This window comes from Struthio camelus, chromosome 14 (genome assembly GCF_040807025.1).
Source record: "Struthio camelus isolate bStrCam1 chromosome 14, bStrCam1.hap1, whole genome shotgun sequence".
NCBI classification, from domain to species: domain Eukaryota; kingdom Metazoa; phylum Chordata; class Aves; order Struthioniformes; family Struthionidae; genus Struthio; species Struthio camelus.
In genome coordinates this window covers 19,487,389-19,507,695 of record NC_090955.1, presented here as the reverse complement: position 1 = coordinate 19,507,695, position 20,307 = coordinate 19,487,389, and the positions used below count along the sequence as shown (strand labels likewise).

The 20,307-nt window shown below is 42.7% G+C and overlaps 1 protein-coding gene across 15 annotated transcripts in view; it reads right to left on the bottom strand.

The window, feature by feature from the left end:
• The window catches only part of IQSEC1 (IQ motif and Sec7 domain ArfGEF 1), a 348,874-nt gene that overhangs the window by 94,106 nt on the left and 234,461 nt on the right, over nucleotides 1-20,307 (bottom strand). The window contains exon 1 of one of the 15 annotated variants that reach the window (XM_068906732.1): nucleotides 10,453-10,594. The exons of the other annotated variants lie outside the window; for them this stretch is intronic. The gene's annotated coding sequence lies outside the window, so the exon portion shown is untranslated. Of the gene's footprint in view, nucleotides 1-10,452; nucleotides 10,595-20,307 lie in introns of those variants that run through there. 15 annotated transcript variants of the gene reach the window in all.

The following is a 20,307-nucleotide window of genomic DNA, read 5'->3' as shown; positions in this document are numbered from 1 at the left end:
ATACCAGTCTTTAGTAGTGAAGTATTACGTATGTATACCTAAACCTAGAAAAAAGGGGGAAGGGGATGTCCACAACAGCATTAACTCAGTACTTTAGTACTATTGCTAAATATACAGACAGCTCATAAGATATATTCACAGAGAGGCAAACCACACAATATCACACAGCACATCTAAATTCCCTTTCCTGCAGAAATGTAAACTTTTGCATTTCCTTATACAAAATACAGCAGTTTTTCATAAGGGGAAAGAGCGTATCTGATGACTTTACTGCATTAGATTAGCTTATTATTTGACCAATTGACTTCTGCAGATTTCAATTTTTAACTTTACCTGCTGTTCTAGATCAAAAAATGCACACTATATCCTTCTCTTTCTAGTTAGGCAAACTTTTGCCAATACGGTATCATAGGTATGCCCCAGAAGTAGAAAACTGTATTTACATAGGAAGTGGAAAGAGATATGGTTCAGCCACCATAGTTCTCTTGCCCGCTGACTGGGGCCCCAAACGGTACTTTTTGCAGTAAGTTTCACTAAAAGCCAACATTGTTAGCCTGGAGACTGTACCCTACTGATCCGATGTTTGTATGAAGCGATGAATCAAGGTCTCAAGCTGCCTGGGTAACAAAGATTAAAAAAACCCCAAACAAACAAAAACAAAAAAAACCTGCTGCATCTTCACATACCTTAAAAATATGAAATTTATGATAAACTTGCTCGTTTTCTGCACTGTTTCATGGCATAAAGTTCTTGCACTAGCCCCATTTTTTGTGTCCACCATCTCAAATTCAATCTGAGCTGTGTGAGAAATAAACGTACGCTTGGCTATAGATCTAATCCACACTACAGAGGCCAGCGGGAGCTTTTACCCACCTAAGGGGGTGCTGTGGCTACCTCTGGGCACCCCCAGGAAACAGGGATGCTTATGCTCAGACACACAAGGATGCTTATGCTCAGCTACTTCTCTGCAACTGTCTTAACACCACAGGAGGGATAAGGCTTACCACTTTTCCTGACTTTTTGCTTTTCCCCTCATATTGCCATCTGCTGTTGCTTGAGCCTTCAGTATCTTTGATGCTGAAATGGACACAGGCAACATCTTCAGAGCAAGAATCGGGCACGTTTCATTCTGAAAGTCAAACTATATTGAGTGACAGCTCTGACTTGGGGAGAACAACACCGCTCGCAGCTCAAGGATGGATAGGTGTAAGCTTGAGACCATCTCACTGTGGTCTCTGTGTGGGAGATCAGCACTTACATAGAAAAGTAGCCCTGCATATGAGCTGTATGTTCAGATATTTTTTGCTCTGATGTCCCTGTCCCTGCCCCCTAAACAACAGTAAATGCACATGATAAGTTGTGCTTGCATTCGTTGATGCGATCACAATGAATTTTACTCAGGCTCACAACGGAGAGCGCAAATCGTACAGTTCCTTCCCAGAAAAGCTAACATCCTGCTCGAGAATCAAGACCAACAAAGGACCTCCAAAGAGATCATAAAAATGGCACCCATGCAGATGACCCAAAAATCAGTGCATTTCCTGTATTCACAGGTTTTCAGAGGCTTTTAAAATAATACGCTTTTTTGCATGCCAAATATTTTTTCACCTAATGAGCTATTTTAATTATAGAAAAAAAACCTTATTAATTCAATATGCTAAAGTGTGGAAAAAGAATTAAAGTAAGACTGTGCCTATCATGATTAGGTATACATAAATTACTTTAAACTGTATGGGAAGAGTTAATGTTTGATATCCCATGTCTGTCTTACTGTGTTACATTTTGCAACTTTTGTTCCAAGTAAACAAGTTCTATTACTTACAAGTCCACATTTAATATAAAGTGCCCAGACAATCACTTAGACATAGTCTAAGAATTTGAGAGACTGAATGTACTCAATTTCATTTTAATTTCTTTTGTGTATAGAAACGTTTAGAGTGTGGACCTTGCTAAAAGATGACAGAATATCATTTTAAAATAATTCAAACACTTTTAAAAACTGCTAAGAAACCTCCACTGACATGACAGGCCTTATGAAGCACTTAGAAATGCTGTTTCATCCATTCTAGACAGGTTTAGTATAATAAAATTTATATAGTAAGATCATATGTTTACAGCACATCAGCTAAGCTTTTAAACTATTCCAGTAATCATATTACTATCCAGAATGGGGTAAGACTTACAGCATTGATATCACATGGCCTTTCTGATCTGAGATTTTAGTTCATTACGAGAACCAGAAAATCTGTGAGGACATTCTTGCAGGATGGGACCGTTCTTTTTATCTGTAGTCTTTCTATCACATTGTCTGAAATTCTTTAGCTAACTGAAGCTAACTGAACATTAGCTTCCTTTAAAAACACTGAGCTCAGGAAAGGGAAAAGAGCTTGACTAGTATTTACTTGCCAAGATAAATAAAAATGTCAGAGGAAGTGAACGTTTTAAAAGATTGGGTAAACATATCCTAAGAGGGTGGCTCACTTTTCCTAGATTGTTCAAATGCCCACATTTTTTCCATTAAAAAAAACAACGGAAGATAAAATACGGCACAATTCTACTGGACCAGCTCTACTCTACGAGGTACGATCCTGTTCTGCAAGCAAACAAAAGAATACAGCTTTTGCCCAAAATCAACTTTGGTCAGGCCACATTTGATTGTATCAGCAGCTACTGCTTGTTATCAATATTTGGTTCTCTTTTCCTACCATCATTTTCGTAGGAAGGTGTGTGTAGCACTGACTGGCTGCTTTGTGTTCTCCAAAACATCAGTCAACCGAAGGCGTGATTTAGTCCTGTTTTGATCAGAGCGCCCATCTACTATGCTTCAGCCAAGCTATTACTCAATCCAGGCAGTAAACATTATAATTTTATCTACTGAAGTCTGATTAACAGGTAAGGCAGACAGAGCATCATCATAACGATAAATCAAGGTACACCGTTCTCCAGCGCTAATTCAGTGAATGCAACTCTGTTCATCATACTTTGTCCTGCTCTAATACTAGGGTTGAGATCCCAAAGAACCTTCTGATATTCTCTAAGAGTGCCCTTCAGAAACTTATGTATTTTAGCCTATTAATCTTTGTTTTGAATACTGCTTCCTCCTTTATAGGCAAATAGTTTTAAAACAGTAACTTCTGTACTCTACCTTGGCAAGAGCGAACAGAAGTTAACTTTCTGCATAGATCTCCACTGTCATACTTCCACTGTACTCTCCAGTTTATAATTTCAAGGCTGACAAAACAGGCTCTTTGCCCCATCTTCTAAAACAGTTAATAATGACAGTCTTGAAAACAGACATAAGTTCACCAGAAACAGGATAGAGAGGCAAACTTGGTTGTTAAAAATCTAATTAAAATCAAAGGCTACATAAACAGAAAACACTATCCACTTGGTCATTTGGTTCACAAATTTGATTTTGGAAGAACTACTTTTGAATTCAAGGACGTAGCTTGCGCAGAAAGAAGCATCTGGGAAATCTTTGCTAGATAGACCAACAGACCCTGAATTTTTGCAGTGGGCAAAAGTCACTCCTATCGGATATCCCCAGTTGAAGAACATGCAAAAGGATGATGTGACAATACCTGGAAGTAGCAGAGATTGCACAGAAGGAATAGGGTTCACACTGCTAATTGGAGGTTGCAAGAGAAGAAAGCTTACAAAGCAGACATAAGGGCTAATTGTATTCTCAAGCGTTTCAAACTGATTTCATTCCTGACCTCAAGCACCAGTTACGTTACGAGTCAGAGGCAAGCTAGAAAACACTTCTGGTATTGAAATGCAAACCTGTACACCAGGCATCTTGTTTCATTTCAGAGTTGGCGAGATCTGACACGGCTGTAACAAACAGCTTGTACTAGATGCAGAAACTTCAGTAGCAGAGTGAGTTGCTTCATTTTTGCTCCTTTGCATACTAACACTTCGGATTCTTTTCCAGCTGACAGCTATTTCATTCACTTCTGCTGATTTCTGAGCTCTGGAATGAAGGAGAAGGTGCAGGTAAACCTTGTCTGTGGGATCCTCTATCTTTTCAAGAAAAGGGAGAAAAAGACTAGAGCTGAAAGGTAGAATTGGGCTTTTAGTTCAGTCCCTTGTAGAAATAAGGACAAGAATGAAGTAGAAGCTCTAGACCTGTAAAGGCTTCTGCAAAGGCTCGAGGTGGTAGGAAGTAGGTGTTTGGTCTGGGCTCATTTCTAGGAGGAATCCTAGTGCGACCGTCTGACTCAAATGGACCCATCTGCAGCACAATCAGAGAATGCATCAACTAAAATCCTCATTTGGGACTGCTGAATACATAAGCAAATATTTGTGAAGAAAACCAGTCATCTGCATTTCTGTTCCTTTTTTGCCCTGCTTTCTACTTCAGAAATGTTTGGAATGTGAATTTTGTGCTCGGAAAGGTTGCTGGACTGACAGCTGAAACACGGCGTGGCCAACAGCATGCAAAGCCATCCTACTGAGCTCCGCGCTCTGCAACGTCACTCAGAGCCGCAGCCAACCTAGCCTGAACAGCCAGCACCAGACTCGCCGAGCCGGCAGCAACTATCCACCCTAGGAGTCCTTGCCACCACACAAAGCCTTCCTTGTCCTCACTTGTGAGGTACTGGGCAAGGCATTCCTCATGTGGCATTTACTCCTTGGCCCCTTTGCCGAGCTCACCAGCGAGGCTGCCAGGCGGTGCAAAGGTTTCGCTAGGAACTGGATCAAGATAAGCAGTGGCACTGTTTGGATAGTGTGAACTTGCATACTGAAATGTGATTGTATGTTTTGCTGAGTGAGAAGAATAAGAGTTTCTGAAGCGTGGGGTAGTGTGAAGACATTAACAGAGCAGCCAAGCAAGCAATATTGGTAAGCTATAAAGTTCAGAGCAAGCACTGGGGTGGGATGAAGTGACAAAGCAAATGGTATTATAGATGAGTCCCATGACAGCAGGGCTCAAAGTAACACACAAACAGGAAGCGAAGGAAGGAGGAAAGGATAGCTGAGTGAAATTTAACCATGCAATTATTTTCTTTGGCTTATTTCCTTCAACTCAACCTTTCACTTTTCAGAAGACTAATGTTTCTATCACTCCAAACCCCAAGCAATGCTTTTGAAATTCATGTGCACTACTAGCTTAGCAGGGAAAAGGCACAGAGAAGCTATTCTACGGGAATGCAAATGTATTATGCGTAGATACGGAAAAGAAGGTGTTGCTTTCACCTTCCCATTTCCCACCTCAGCAATGCAGTACTGATGATAAACTGGAGTTTATTTTCCTTTAGTGTATTCATCATGTTAATCAAAAGATGTTTAACATCACAGTTATGCTAGCATGTCCTACAGGCAGTATCCAGCTAGTAAAGTCTTACTACCAGTAAATATTTTCATATTGCCCTTCACTGGAAAGAAGGACATCTGAAGCCAGGCTGCTTTGGCAGCAGTTATCAAACAAGGAAAAAGAAAGCAATGTCTAAAAAGCAACGTCCTGTTCCCCCCCCCCTCCCCCCCCCCCCTGTTTTGGGAAAGGATCCAAGGCTATTCTCGGGGTGAAACACTGGAAGGGGCACACAGCTGAACCAACACCCTGTATTGTGCACGCTCAACACCATAATAAATGCACAGCTGCACAACAGGCCATTCCTCACACTGCTTTCTCTGCTCCCTATGCTCTCCTCTGCTGATCACTGCCTTGAAGGCTGTATCAATTCATTCTCTTCTTGGCTTATATCTTAGGAAAATACTGTTGGAGTGTACAACATCAATATTAAACTAGCTGCCTCAAGCTTAACTAGGTCATCACAGCCACCCTCTTGCCTCCCAAGAAGCTGGGTCTTCTCCCCTTTGGCCTCCAGCATAGTTGCACTATAATTGCACTGCTTAGCTGTTGTTTAACTGCTGCTTCTTGTATCTGCAAAGCGAACTTTAGCATTGCATTAAAGCTTGGGAAAACTGGAAAAACTGAAATATATTTTCATAACTTCCTTTTTCTGTTTGTCTGTAAATATGAGTTGTTTCCATTATATCAATTGCTATGTTTATTATTTGAAAGTCCAAAGAGAGTTCAACCATCTCTCTTCTGTATTTTAATAACACAGAAGTAAGAAGTGGGAGGCAGTAAGTTATCTTGTAATACAATTACATCCATTTAAATAAAACTGTCAGTTCAGTGTTGCCTACAGGCATTATTTAAGTGCAACTCACTTAGAGATCTGGTTTCCCTTTAAACAGCTAAACATGTTTGTCGGACACCGTATTCTGCAGACATCACACATACAACGTAACCAGGGAAAAACAAAAATCATTCATTGTTAAATATTTCTCTTTCTCATTGCTCAAGTATGTGAAACGTATACTGCCTAGCCTACCTCGGCAGCTGTGCGAGCGCAGCACTGGGAACCAAGGGCTTCCAGAATCGAACTCTGCCTCTCGTATCAACTTTCCTCTGCAGCTGAACAAACCAGTCTCCCCTCTCCCTCAGTCTTTCCGTCTGGAAGAATGAAAGCATTTCCATCTGTACTGTCGGAGCCTGTGCTATGCATATAAATCACTAAATGTTTATAAAATGATTTGAAAATGAAAAGTTACACACTTCTGATTTAATGCATTTAGTAATGCATTCAGTTTAATGCATTTTGGTGGAAAAAACCAAAATCAACAATCCCCAAACCCAGCTTCATCAGGGATCCCATCCAAAGTCCACGAAACTCAATTTCCTTAAGGTTATGGCAAAGGCACCTTACACCTGAACTTAAAGATAAAGGAGTTGTCATTGTAACTTAAGATGAACATCTACCAGCTATCACAATATTAAAAAAAATAAATCACAATACAAGCCAACAGACTGAGCTCTGCTCCCCCTTCCCCAAACCACATCTTAGCCACATACCTCTGAACTCTGCGACGCTGGGTAGCGACTGTCAGCACCCAGATTCGCATCTCCGCGTACGGAATAGGACCACACGCCAGGCTCGGAAAAACCTTCAGATGCCATCAGCTTGGTGCACGCTCACACAACAAAACTCCTACGCTTTCTAACAAAGTGGCTAAAACGTGTCCTAAACTCCAGGCCTCCTTCGCATGCCTTATGACTATGTCTTTCGGAGGCCTAAAAGGACCAGGAGCCTGGATTAAACAGACTTTCGGCAGGATTCAGACGGCTGTTTCATGTGAGGCCCTTGGAAAATTGCAGCCAACAGCTGTTTCTTCGCTTTGGCAGACGCGGCTGTCTGAGGAAGCCGTCAGTTATGCCGTGTCTTGCGACGGGCATTGACTTATAATTTTGCCTTGCTGAAAAGCAAGTATTTGGTACAAGAAAACTTTGGATTTTCACTCTCATCTCCCTTGTCATGCTTCAGGAGGTAACTTAATTGCTATTTCGTACAGCAGCCTGACAGCCTTCCACGTTTGCTTTAACAAATCTGAAGTTTCTGGCTCCGAAGGAGGCCCTCTAACAAACCCGACGGCTTCTGACCGGCCACAGTCTCACCACGGTGGCACGCCAGAACGAGAATCAACTTGCCTGTAACTTTTTTTTTATTGTTCCTCCTTAATAAAATTTTTTGCCTGAAAAATGTGAGTTGCCCTCTGAAGCTGTTAACAGCCGGAGCAGACTGGGCCTGGGGGAGCCGTGTCCCCGAGCTGCGTCGGGCAGCCCGCGCGGGCCCCAGGCGCGAGCCCGGCCTCGGCCTCGGCCTCGGCCTCGGCCTCGCGCGGCACCAAGCAAAGCGGGAGCCCGCGAGGGGCGACCGAGGGGCGGGAGACGCCGCCGCTCGCTGGGCTCGCCGGCTGCCAACCCCTCTTCTGGGCATAAAGCAAAGCCAGCGTTATTGACATCAAAACATTCCAAATTCGGTGACAGACTAATGGAAAAAACGCTGCGGCCTCACGCTGCTGCAGGTTTGCCCTTCCTGGGCGCTGTTTCAGACGGGCAGCTGTGCATGTGTGAATCAAGGGGGTTTTGCTTTGCTGCTGTTCAGCATGGGGGCCGTTCGCTTCTTACTGGAGCTCCCTTAGCACAAAGAGCATGACTCGACTAGCAATAATACGAGACACGGCTTCTCTCTCTACCCTCTACAGAAATAACGATTTCATTAAGAAGGACTCACCCCCCCGCCAACCCCCTCCCAGTTTCTGTACTGAATAAGAAACGTTTGCATCCAGCGTGAACAACCTTTACCATCCAGATCACAGCAAAACCAAAAACATGCATGTGAAAGGCTCCAAACTGTCAAAGCATATAACCACATGCATAACTACAAGCACAAATAGTTCAATTCTAACCAGGCCGTGCATTTATAGATACAAGACTGACTTTTTTTAAGCTGCAAAATAATACTTATCTTCTATTCTCATTTAATTTAGAACAAGTATTTTAAGTTATTTATTTCAGAAAAAACAGAACTAGGAAAAATTAGATTAATACTTTTAACTTGCTGCCATGTTTAAAACTAAAGGATAATTTAGTCAAAGAAAAAGTGATTCTTAGTAGTATTTAGTAGTATTTTTGTCTTCATCAAGCACTTCAAAAGAAAAAAAAAAAAGCACAAAACAACGCAGTTTCCCATTTAGTGGCTGGACCTACGGATGGCGCACGCCGACTTGCTCCGAGGCGAGCGCTCTGCTTTTCGGGAGCCCAGCACGCACCTCGGCGGACACTTGCTAAAACCCTGCACTGAGCGGTGGAAGCAGGGGGGCTGCACGCCGCTCCTTCTGCTGCGCTGGAGTTTAGGCTGGGAACGAACGGCACAGCACGGGCAGGACAGGAGAGCCTGCTCTCGCAGGAAACCAAGCCCAATTTCTCTCTGTGACCTTCTCAAAGTGACAAATCCTCTCACCCCCAAATACCCTTTAATCCATCGATGCAACGCTACTGACACCTCTCAGTCTCCTTAAGGAAATCCCATATTTAGAAGTCAGTCTCATTCAGCCTCCCCAAAATCTGACCACCGGCGGACTTTTACAGCATATAAAACTTGGACCTAAATTTACTGTTTGCCATCATCCCTAGCCAGTCTATAACAGATAAACATTGCTGACATTTGTATCAATGAGCATATGACAAGTCAGATCATTTTTCATTCTGTCTATATAGTTTGTCATAAAACATCTCTTCGGCTATGAATTTAACTTTAACTAGCTGTGCTAGGCTTATGATTTAAGGGAATTTTTCACTCCTTTACTTCCAACCGCATACATTAGAAGATCCACAAAAGAGCATCTCCAAATCAAACCACTACCTAAAAGCTGAGCCCCGATTCTTGACAAAGGGCACGTAGGAGAGCTTTTGTTTTTAGAAACGCGAGTCGAGCAACCTCCCGCCTAGGATGCTGGCTGACGGGGCGCCGAGGCAGCTTTCGAGCTCGCGTGGTCCAGCCGTTCGTCAGCCTGACAGAACACAGGGCAACCAAACTCCAAATCATTTAAAGTAACAGCTGCTTAGAAAGAAATAGCTAAGATAACACACCAGCAAGCTAAACTCGGGACTAACATCTTCTAAATCCAATGACGCTTACAGACATTCACAAGTTTGTTTCACAAAGCTATCAAGAACGAGGCATGCGTTACCTGTGCTAAGAGGTATGAAAAAAATAAACTAAAAAACTTAACTCTCAACCACTTTATCCACATGCTCTGCCTTTCCATTACATAACCACCAAACACCTATATACATGAACCAGCGTAAGAAATGTGGTTTGGGAACTGTGTTAAGAACCTATTTACGGTTCTGTCCTATGAACCCACATGTTTCTGTGTGCATGACAGACATGAGATTGGTTTTTAAAAACCTCCGACACACTCATAGTTTAATTGAAAAGCCCTCTTTTAAAGACTGCATAGATTGCATGTGATTTAATAGAAAGATTTCACTTCCCGAAATATTCTGCTGCCTCTGCTGTAGGGTTGTTTATTGTTCTGCTGATCTGTGTAAAAGCAAATAAATAGGGAAGAATAAATCTACTGAGCAACAAAATGAACAGAAATTCACCAGCAGGATTTCGGGGGGGGGGGCTCATACCTGATTGACTAAATGCAAATAAGAAACCTGAGCCTACAGTCTAGAATCAATGCTAACACTCTACATAACACAATACATCAGCTACAATGATTAGCATGTTTATTTTTTGCTGAGAACTTCATATGCATTTATAAGAACAAAACACGACATTCTGTTAATGCTACACAAGTTAAATCGATGGCTTTCCCTTGAAAAGACTGTTTTTCTGTGATTTCAAGCAATGCAAAACCTTTGTGCATCACTACTTCAGGCATAACAGAAAGCTATGTAATTAGAAAACGTCATCTGCTGCACCTAGAAAGCCTTGCTTTGTAAGTGCTACCCTTACCCCTGCCCAATACATGCACAACCAGATTTTTATTAGTATTTTCCCCCACTGGTAGCCTGATACATTAAATCATCATCTCTCTAGCGAAGCTGCTGCTGCAGCAACTTCCTGCACTGCATCATTTACCTACCTCTGACTTCATTGTTCCATGGGCCATGAATAAATAAAATCAAACATCCAGGTGGAGCTGTCACGGTTTCCTTTTGCAGCGGATGTGCAGTAATAATAATAATAATAATAATAATAAAAAAGCTAGCTGGTCCTACAGGAGGATAAAGCTGGGTCAGTGCCTCGCTATGGAGCAGGGAAGCGCAGGGCTCTTAGCTGACTGATATGCTGTGCTGATCAGCAAATTTACCTAACGTCGCTGTGATGGGCCGGACCTTGTAGCTTCTGCTCAGCAGCTTTCATACCCGAACGTACCCGGAGAAAGACCACATCTCTATGGCAATTCTGGCTAGTAAGCAATCTCACTGCAAGGTCAGTTCCCTTTTCAGTCTTACAAGACATAACAGGCAGCTTAAATAGCAGATGCTAAACTGTACAAAAATGATGCCGCTCCATGCGCTTCCCCAGAACTAAACCTCTTTCTGAATTTAATACTAATCTCAGGCAATATTCAATTGCTATGCTGCTCAGCCCAACATGTGGCATATTACCGAATTACAGCTCAAAATCTGGACTAATGCCACTGATGCAAAAGTATCAAAATGCCGAAGCCTAAATCTGTGTCTAAGATGATAGAAAGTGTTTTATCTTTCAGTCACCCTTATATCCATGTTTTTCTCCTGGACGGTCCTTTTAAGCACCACCTAAACCAGGCAGAAGCCACATCAGCCTATCGGAGCTCTCACTGCGTTTCTTGAACTCTGCCCATCGCCTCAGTCGCTTTTGCATATCACGAGTGCCAGCGCTTCCCAACTCTATCCACACGAGCGGGTGCTCAGCACCATTCATGGAAAAATGTGTCTCAGGCTTCTTCAGCCTTGCAAGGAAATAGAACTTGTCTCATCTCCTTTTATAACACTGATGTGCATATTCTGTATTTGCTGTTATTGCAGATGTTTTCCATACATCTTGAAATAAAATCCAAAGCATGGGCTGGATTTGCTGGTCTTTCTTTGTGTAGGGCAGCCCAAATTAGTTGACGTTTCAAAATCACAAACTGTAAAACCTGGCAGCGTTTTCATTGTTTCCATCTAACCCATGAAACTTGGGCTAAGATTTCACTTGAGTTCACATGTCTTTTAGAATAGTTTCAGGACAAGCAAATACTACCAAGCCACCCCCGACTAGTGCTCACTAGTTGCCATGGTTCATACAGCAGCAAATCACAGACAAGGAATGAAAAAGTAGTAAAATAGGATCTGTTCAACCAAATCCCAAGTCTTTCCCATTACTTGCCACAGAGGCTTTAATAACCCTTGAAAAGGTAAAATTTTGATCAAAAAATTCTCAACTCACTCTCTGGACTTTTGCATACATGAACAGCAGGGTAGATTAGGAGCTTTATATTAACAGTATAATAAATAGAAATACTGTATGAAGTAACTGTATGCAGTTTTTCCTCCCTGACAGATATCTGTATAACACTCGTTAGCATAGTGTCTCACTACAAATGATGCTGAATGCATTCAGCCTGAGAGGTAAGGACGTCCCCATTTGTCCATTTAGGATGGGATTGTAGCGAGTTGTTTGATTGAACTTGGAGCCCAAAGGACTTTCACAGGGGTTCTACATTAAATTTGTAGGATTAATAAACCCAACCTAGGTTTCCCAAATCTGAGACAGAACTACTATATATGGTTTCACTTCCCTTTTTATTTACCAGACTGCCTGTTCATAAAATTACTTTGTCTCCTTCAGCTCTATTAAGTTTTCTAGGATAGCGTTATTAATGGTTACTTTCAAAAAGAGCCTGTATCAGGGTAGACAGGGTGGGTTTTTTTTTCCCCCCACCTTTTGATAAATAAACTGCACCATACTGAAAATCACAGGGTGTCTGACAAGCAGACTGTCACACACCAGGATGCCATGTTTCAAACCCTCCGTATCAAACCATGCGCATCGTCTGCTGGCTGTTCACTTCTCCTTCCCTACCCTGGCTGCTGTCCCTCCCTCCGTTGGCTTCCCCATAGGACAGAGGCCTTTGTGGGGCTGCAGCCACCGGACTCCCCTGTCCCCAGCTCAGCCGCGGGCTCCTGGTAGCAGGATTGCCGTCCTGCGATCCCTCCAGCCTCATGGTTCACCTCTGCAGGGATGCACAAAGCAGCTGCTTTTTATGAGACAGAAATAGCATGTTCAGAAAGACTAGAGTGCTTACACATTTTTGGGCAAATTCCTTATGCAGCCAAGCAAACTCACTGTAGAGCGATGGCTGTGAGCAATGAGTATGTATCTAAAAAATAAACATGGCCACGCAAAAACATCATGGGGATAATTCAACTAGCGCAAGAAATACAAAAGGATATACAAATGTCTCCCACCTCACTTTCTTCCTCCCTCTCAAGCGCTCCTGAGGCTCACACCTGCGTTCTCCAGGTTCTCCAGGACCCCCCTGTGTCCTGCCTGCCCTCCCAGGACCTTGCTACTGGAACATGGCGGGTCTGAAGAGATGCTTCAGCGGATTTCTGTACAAACGTCATCGAGGACAGTTTGTCTGCTGTGCGATTCCTTCATCAATATTGCCATGTAATTTGTCATCAAGTAACAAAAAAACTCTCTGTTCTGGAGTTCAAGGTTAAAAATACATGTTCAAACAAACCAGAAACTTGCACAAAGCTTCCTTATAGATGGAGGACCACGTAGGCTACATGACTTCCTCTCTGAGGCCCTGTATCACCATCTCTGGATTTTCTTTCCAGCAGAGAGGTACAAAGGTAACAGAGAAAACTGACAAGTTCTAAATTCAAAATCTGAGTGCGTCACCTTTCCAAAATACACACCAGAAGTCCTTAACAGCTTACCTGGGCTTTCCCTGTGTCAAAAATGGGAGAGAGTTTTATCTCCCTTTTGTTAACCACTTCTGAGATTTTCAAAGGGAAGGTGCTGAGTAAGTGCAAAATACTGGAACAGACATTGGTAAGAACAATTTGTATTACTTCAGCAAGGATGAAATCACAAGGACTGTCAGTCTTCCTGCTTCAAGACCAGCTGGAGCTGAGGAGAAATCTCCTGCTGGTATCAGGTTATCTAATTAGCTGGATGGAGACTGGAGGAAGGCATTCATCCTTCTCCTACATTAGACCTCATGAACTATTAGCCTGACAAATTTTACACTCTGGTAACAGCTCTGTTTCTTGGAGTTACTTTTCTTGTACTGCTGATGTTGTCTGAAAGAGTTCATTTGACTGTCCTGCTTGTTTTCTACTTGAAATCTCCTAATACCTCAAGTGACGTCAGTCTGTTTTACAGCAGATCAGCGGTGATGTCACTAAGAGGATTTGGACCTTCAGGGAAAGAATATATCGCTCCATGAAACGCGGGACTATGCACAGAGGCAGGCACGAGGAAAGCAGTCCAGGACGAGGAAGCCAAAAGGCCTCAGTAATCCAAGGATTAGGATTATTAGCAGAAACCCTGATAAAAGTTGCATGAACAATACTGAAATGGCTGCTCTGTTTTCACATAGCATCATTTACCCCCACTTATGCGAACCACAGGTACAACACGTCCTCAGGTAAGCCTCCCTGGAGGTCAAAGCAGAAAAAGTGCAAGATCACACAGTTCTGATCCTCATTATTTACTACAGTGAACCCAGGAAAACAGTTATTTGCATCCATCAGAATTACCCCATTGCTAAAACGGACTCTATGACAAGATAAAAATGACAGGAATTTCCTACAGTGAGCACAGATTTTGCCATGAAAGGATGCAGATTGCAATTTGCAGCGAAAAGGACATTTACCTTAAACGCGTTATGCGTGCCGTCTCTGCTTTGGCTTGCACAGTTCACCTGTGCAGTTTGTGTTTTGCATGCCTGCCAACCCCTGGCTTGTGAAAGGTGCCAGATGGGCAATTTTGGTTCTGTTTAGCCACTGAACAAAATCCACATACAAGCCCTCTTGCCACTGCCTCAGGCATCCATGCACACATGCAAAATACACAGCGTGTTTTATGGTATGCTTTAATACATGCTAAGGTAACAACTGCAAGTTCTTACCCAGCGAGAACGCACCTAAAGCAAGTTGTGCCTTGCCTCCATGCAGTCTTGCAATCAAGCAAGCTAATGTATGTGCAGTGCCATCAGTGACTACTGTGGTCACTGCTCTGCTTACGCTGCAATACAAATGCAAATGAAAGGCCAACCCATTCTAATACCCAATAAGCACATTTAGTCTTGAGCACTGGATTGAGGCCATCCTCTTCTTCCTTCAGCACCAGTTCCTTCAGCGCTCCACAAAGCCAAAATACGCCAGCTTAGGCTATGTAATTCACCAGTTTAGCCTAAAAATTGCTATGATGGCGATAGTCTTAAGAGTTCAAATGCACAGTGTAAAGCTTTCTTGTTCTAGGATGTGAGAAAAACATTTCTCTAGCTCACATATGCCGCTGCAGAAGGTCTTGGCATGCTCATGAACTCGCAGAATGCCTTCCTATACATGCCATAACATATTGATAAGAGCAGACAAACCCTATGCAAATCTTATCTGTTGGGTGCAAGAATTATAGTCTCCAATGGATATAGGAGAGAAACTAATTCACTCCCAAAGAGTAACTTACTTTGATTATCGTTTCACCTTAGTCTCACTAGAATCTCCCATGATATAATTTTTACGATAAATTCAGACAGTTTCTTCGGCTCAGGAATTCTGACTGCCCAAACAGAGCTGCCGGCGGCAGGCAGCCTCTGTATGCTGTCACACGCGGCATCGCTGCAAGTACCCGTAGAACGGTGCCAAACCAAGTGGTGAGAAATTAACACACCGAGGGTTTGAAATTAGAGGACAGACAGGCTGAGCAGTTGTAGCTATATTGCTGGGAATACTTTAGCCCCGTAAATAAAGATAAAAAAGCATCAAGTAAGATATTTCATTACTGCTTTATGCTGTTCTACTGAAGATAACTTTTTACCTTGTTTTCCGTTCCTGAGGCTTAAGGTTATGCTTTAATAAAACTTATACTACAGACAAGTGCTTTTATGGTACTATTACATCCGAAATCATATAAAGTATTTTACACTTCAAAGAGCAAAGTACAAGAAGTTTTTGCTCATTATGGCACTAAATGAAGGGGGCAATAGCTTTTATCACTGTCCATATTTTAAAGGTGGGGATGTTAAGGCAGAAAACGGTTAGTGGCAAAAATTTATGTTGAAAAAAGAATCGCCACATACCCTACTCCTTTATTAAATACTGAAACACAAACAAGTAATGTGCCTTCAAACGCTGAACACCATTAAAAGTTTGGCAGCAGAATAATACTGACGTCTACTGGAGTTTGTACTCTGATCTCTTTACGAATGTTAATAACTACATTTTTAAAGATATTTTGACTGTAACCTGCAGTGCGTGGTAAGGTTTACGCTGAACGTTTCTCAGGTATGAAAACGATCCTTACCTCCGCTGCTTAGAGCGATAGTCACTCTTCAGGGAAGAGATCAGTTTGTCCATTTATGGATGAAGCAATTTGCTTCTTTTAGTTGCAGGCTGTTGTACTCACTTGTAACATTATCAATGCTGGCTTTAGAGAGACAATTTTTGTCATTTTGCTGTAATTTATTTGATATACGTTCATTTCTTTAATGTTACAGTCTCAACCACTTTCTCCTATTGCCCAGTTGGAAGCTTAATCGCTGGCAGGGTATACGTTTAGGGGAGGGTAAGAGATGAGGAAGAGAGCCCGACTGCAGTCATCACGCACAATGATCAGAGTGATCATAAAACAAAACAAAACTGCCTACGACTAACTGAAAAACTGTCACAACTATAGACAAAATATAATTTGAAAGAATAAGGATATTTAGATGTAGACCCAGGAAATTCATCAAACAGTTATCTGTTAATATTTTTAATGAAGTATAATTTAAATTGGGATATAACCATTAGGTACTTATATTTCAGTCAATGCAAAGCAGGCCATGTTTCCAAATATCTAAAACTTCTGTAAAAACAGGATTTAAACTGTTATTATTTGACTGCTTTAGAAAAGTATACCCATTTTCTCCACTCCTTTAACGTGTTTCAAACCTAAACTCCGCAACGCTGGGATAATGCAGAATAAACACCCAGGAAAATGACTAGAAGCTGCCCATAAGGTAACATGAAGCTTATCAGCCTGTTTTAAATGTCCATGGGGCACAGGGAAAGGAATAGGATCAGTTTTTGGAGAACGCAGGTGACACTTCCTGCACAGCTGAGCACTCTCCAACTAAAAATATCCCTCCCTTGAAAGAGCTCCTGTGACCAATCAACCACAACACGATTAACTGTACCAACGTAATTCTGAATGAAAGAAATACCCAGGTACAGACCTGGGAAGAAACATTAAATTAACTGTTAATTCACTGCTTGTTGTTAGACGTGAAGCCAACACAACAGTTTACACTTTCATAATAGAGAAGACTGTTTATTCGTAAGGTTTTGAATATTTGTTTTAGGTAATACCTTGACATCAGAGGCACTTTTCACAAGTTCAAAATGGCATAACTTAATCAAGTAATCCAGCCTATTGCCCTACCACTGCAGGATTGCTCCCTTAATGCCTTCCCTCTAATTTTAAGTTACTGAAGTAGTGGTTTTTTTTTTTTTTTTAAAACCATCGCAAAGCAAGATTGTTCTGCAGTTTGTAAGACTTGGTTGACACAAAACATCCCTAGGAACAATGCTGTCCTCAACAGATCTCTGGAAGCAGCATTGCTAACTAGCTTCATCTTGTAAAACGCGGAGCGTTCGGGCCCAGGTCTCGCCAAGCAGGCAAACGTACGCTGCGGCCGTGCGGCTCTCCAGGCACGGGCTGCGCTGGCGCCGGGTACAGCGCTCCCCATAGCACTGGCCAACAGCAAACACACGGGCTCTCTCGCTTCTCATTTGCCCTGCTGGCAATCACCGCTTGCGCATCCTTCCCTCATCTTTCCGTCAATTTTCTACTTAGTTCTCCCTTGCTGGGGCTGACCGTTCTCCCACCACCTCTCGCACCTGCTCCGTTATCTCCCCTGCGGAGGGGTTTCCACAAACTCTCTCTTCCACCCCCGGGAGTTCCCAATCCGATGCTTACGCTTTGCAGCTCGCCTCCCCTTCGTTCACCTGGCGGTGCCATGGAGCTCTTTCACGCTACAGCTCCACGGGACCTCTGACCGTCTCTTCGCACCTTCACGCCTCTTCCTTTCTTGCTGCTCGTGCCTGCCCGCAGGGCGCTGCCTGGTGGCAACCCACGTGCTCCCGGCTCCTTGTCCCTTCTCCCCAGGGCATGTGGGATTCAGCGTTTCTAACAGCTACAGCACACGAACAGTAACTAGGTTTAATTTTCAGGACCTCTGTGTATATAATTACAACTCAAACAGTCTGTGCTGGGAAACCTTTACATTTTTATCACCTAAGAACTGGTCGAAAAGTGAAGCTACCGAAAATGATCTGTAGCACCTGTATCTCAGCAATTTCCTTTGGCTAACTTAGATTTATGCATCTAAAAGGACCAACCATCAGAAGACTGACAATCTAATGAGATTGCAACAAAATTAGTTGCATAACATTATGATTTGGAAAACAAACAGACTAATCACCTAGGATGAATTAACAGGGTTGTGTGACAACGATCTTGTCTTGGATATTATTATGACTATTTGAAAAACAGGAAGTTTCCGACTATTGCAAGGTTGTTTTACAGTAACATCATTTCCATCCCACCAAGCAACTGATGGAGCTGTACCATCCTTCTGTCTACGTGAGGTCAGAACTTTAGCTTCTGCTTTGCTGGACAATTATTTGGATTTCCTGACTAGACTAGAGTCTTGGGCAGTTCAAGGGAGCCACATTATCTGAAAGATAAATATAAGACAAATATATAAAAGATAAATAGATATATTTGAATAAAAATATATATATTTGAAAATATTTTCTTCCAGACGAGGGAATGAGAAGCAGTGAAGTTGACATCCTGACACACTGCCTGCTGGGGAGCGCTGCTGGTGTGTTGGAGCTCCTGGACAATGAGGCAGATCAGGCAATTGTTCTGGCTGAGGAAATAAACCCTCTTCTCCCTCGCAAGCTTTTTTTGTTTATTTTTTAATTTTCTTTTCAGCTGGATTAGTTCTCCCACCTGGTTCATGGCACTGCCTCATACACATGTGCAAGAGCTCGTGCAGCACTCACAGCTCAGAAGCAAGAAGTGCTTATTTCAGGAGGCAGAGTCCATTTAAACGTGCGTCACGCGATGACCTCGCTTGCCAAAGAGCAATTATAAGCCAGGCACAGAGCTAGAAATAGAACTCATGTCTCTTGACTTTCAATCCTTGGTACAATAATTAATTTTTATTCACTTTAAATAACTCCTTTTGTTCTCATATTCAGTCAAGAGATAGTTTCTTTCAATCTTCAGAAAAGGAACAGCCAGGAAAAAGAGTTATGGAAATGCACAGCAGGTATCAATATTTAAATACCAATTAGAATTCTACCTCCCAAATCTTGCCCAAACCTGCATTCAGACCACTCACTAAGCTATATTCTCCCTCCTTTCAAAAAAAAGGTACCTTCACATGCCTGAGGATATGCACAAGTCAGGATGCAGAATTCATTTTGGAAAACCCCTAAGCTTTGGTATATTATAACTAAAAACGGTTATTACAAAAATTACCCCTAAGGAGCATTTCCATCAAGACCAAAATTGCCTAAAGAAGAGTTGAAGCAGGGCGTTAAAGCAGTCCCTGCTGCGCCAGCGCCCTTTGTGCTTTCCAGTCGTCTTGTGTTTCTGGCTTTTAACTGCAGCCTCCTCTTCCCTCTCCCTCCCAAAAGCTTAAGAACATGATTTGCAAAAATTACATTACCTACAACATACAAGAATATGTTAAAGGACTTGATCTATGAAATCAAAGATTATATTGCAAATTAAATCACGTGGGTTTGGCGGCAGAATCTACATTTACAAATGCAGAGGAGGCAACAGAGTACAGGAACGGAGGCTTTTCCTTCTGAAATCCATCCAGTTGTACCTTGTGGGGAAGAGTCGTCAAACGGGGCTGCATTTTGCCACAGCGCGCCACACGGCGCGGCGGTCAGGCACGCGCCAGGCAATGCCTTGGAGCCCAGGCTACGAGCGATTTCTCTGTTAGCCTTTCTGCTTGGATCTACGGAAACCTAAGAAAGTGAAACAGCAAACGATGAATCTACAGATACACCACAGGTCCTTGAATTCTTACAGAGACTGCAAAAGCCACATAAACACAGATGTATTTCCAAGTCAAAGGAAATTACTTGTATATATGTGTAAGTTAAATATAGGCTCAAGATGCACGCAGATAAAAAAGCTGCCTCATTTTCTTATTCAGCTCTTGATAATGGTGTTTTATTTTAAGTTATTCACATGATTTACCAGCACACCTAGCAAATCAGCCTACGTCCTTTAGCTCCCTCAAAAGACTGCCCTGCAGTCCAGCCAGGCATATCTCTACACGCTTAATCCAAACGTGGAGGTTGGTCATTTCATAGGTAGGGACGGTTTATCGTTACACAGCTAGGGTTACACTTCCCGTTGTTAGGAGGTGGTCAGAAGAGCCACGGATGCCCCCAGCATCTCCCTGTGTCACAGAAGGGCGGGCAGCAGTGGTTTCCCTCGCCTCGCCTCGCTCGCTCCCGGCGGCACCGTGCTCCCCGCTGGGGCTGAGCACGGCTGCACAAACTCGCTCAGCCGGAGACTGCACCAGTACGTACAATTTCTGTGCATGTGCTGGGCTAATGCCCAGCACCATCTCCCTGAAGAAAAGGGGATGTCTTGGAGCCAAAGATCACATTTGATTTTCCAAATTCTTCAGGACTTTTTTTTTTTTTTTTTT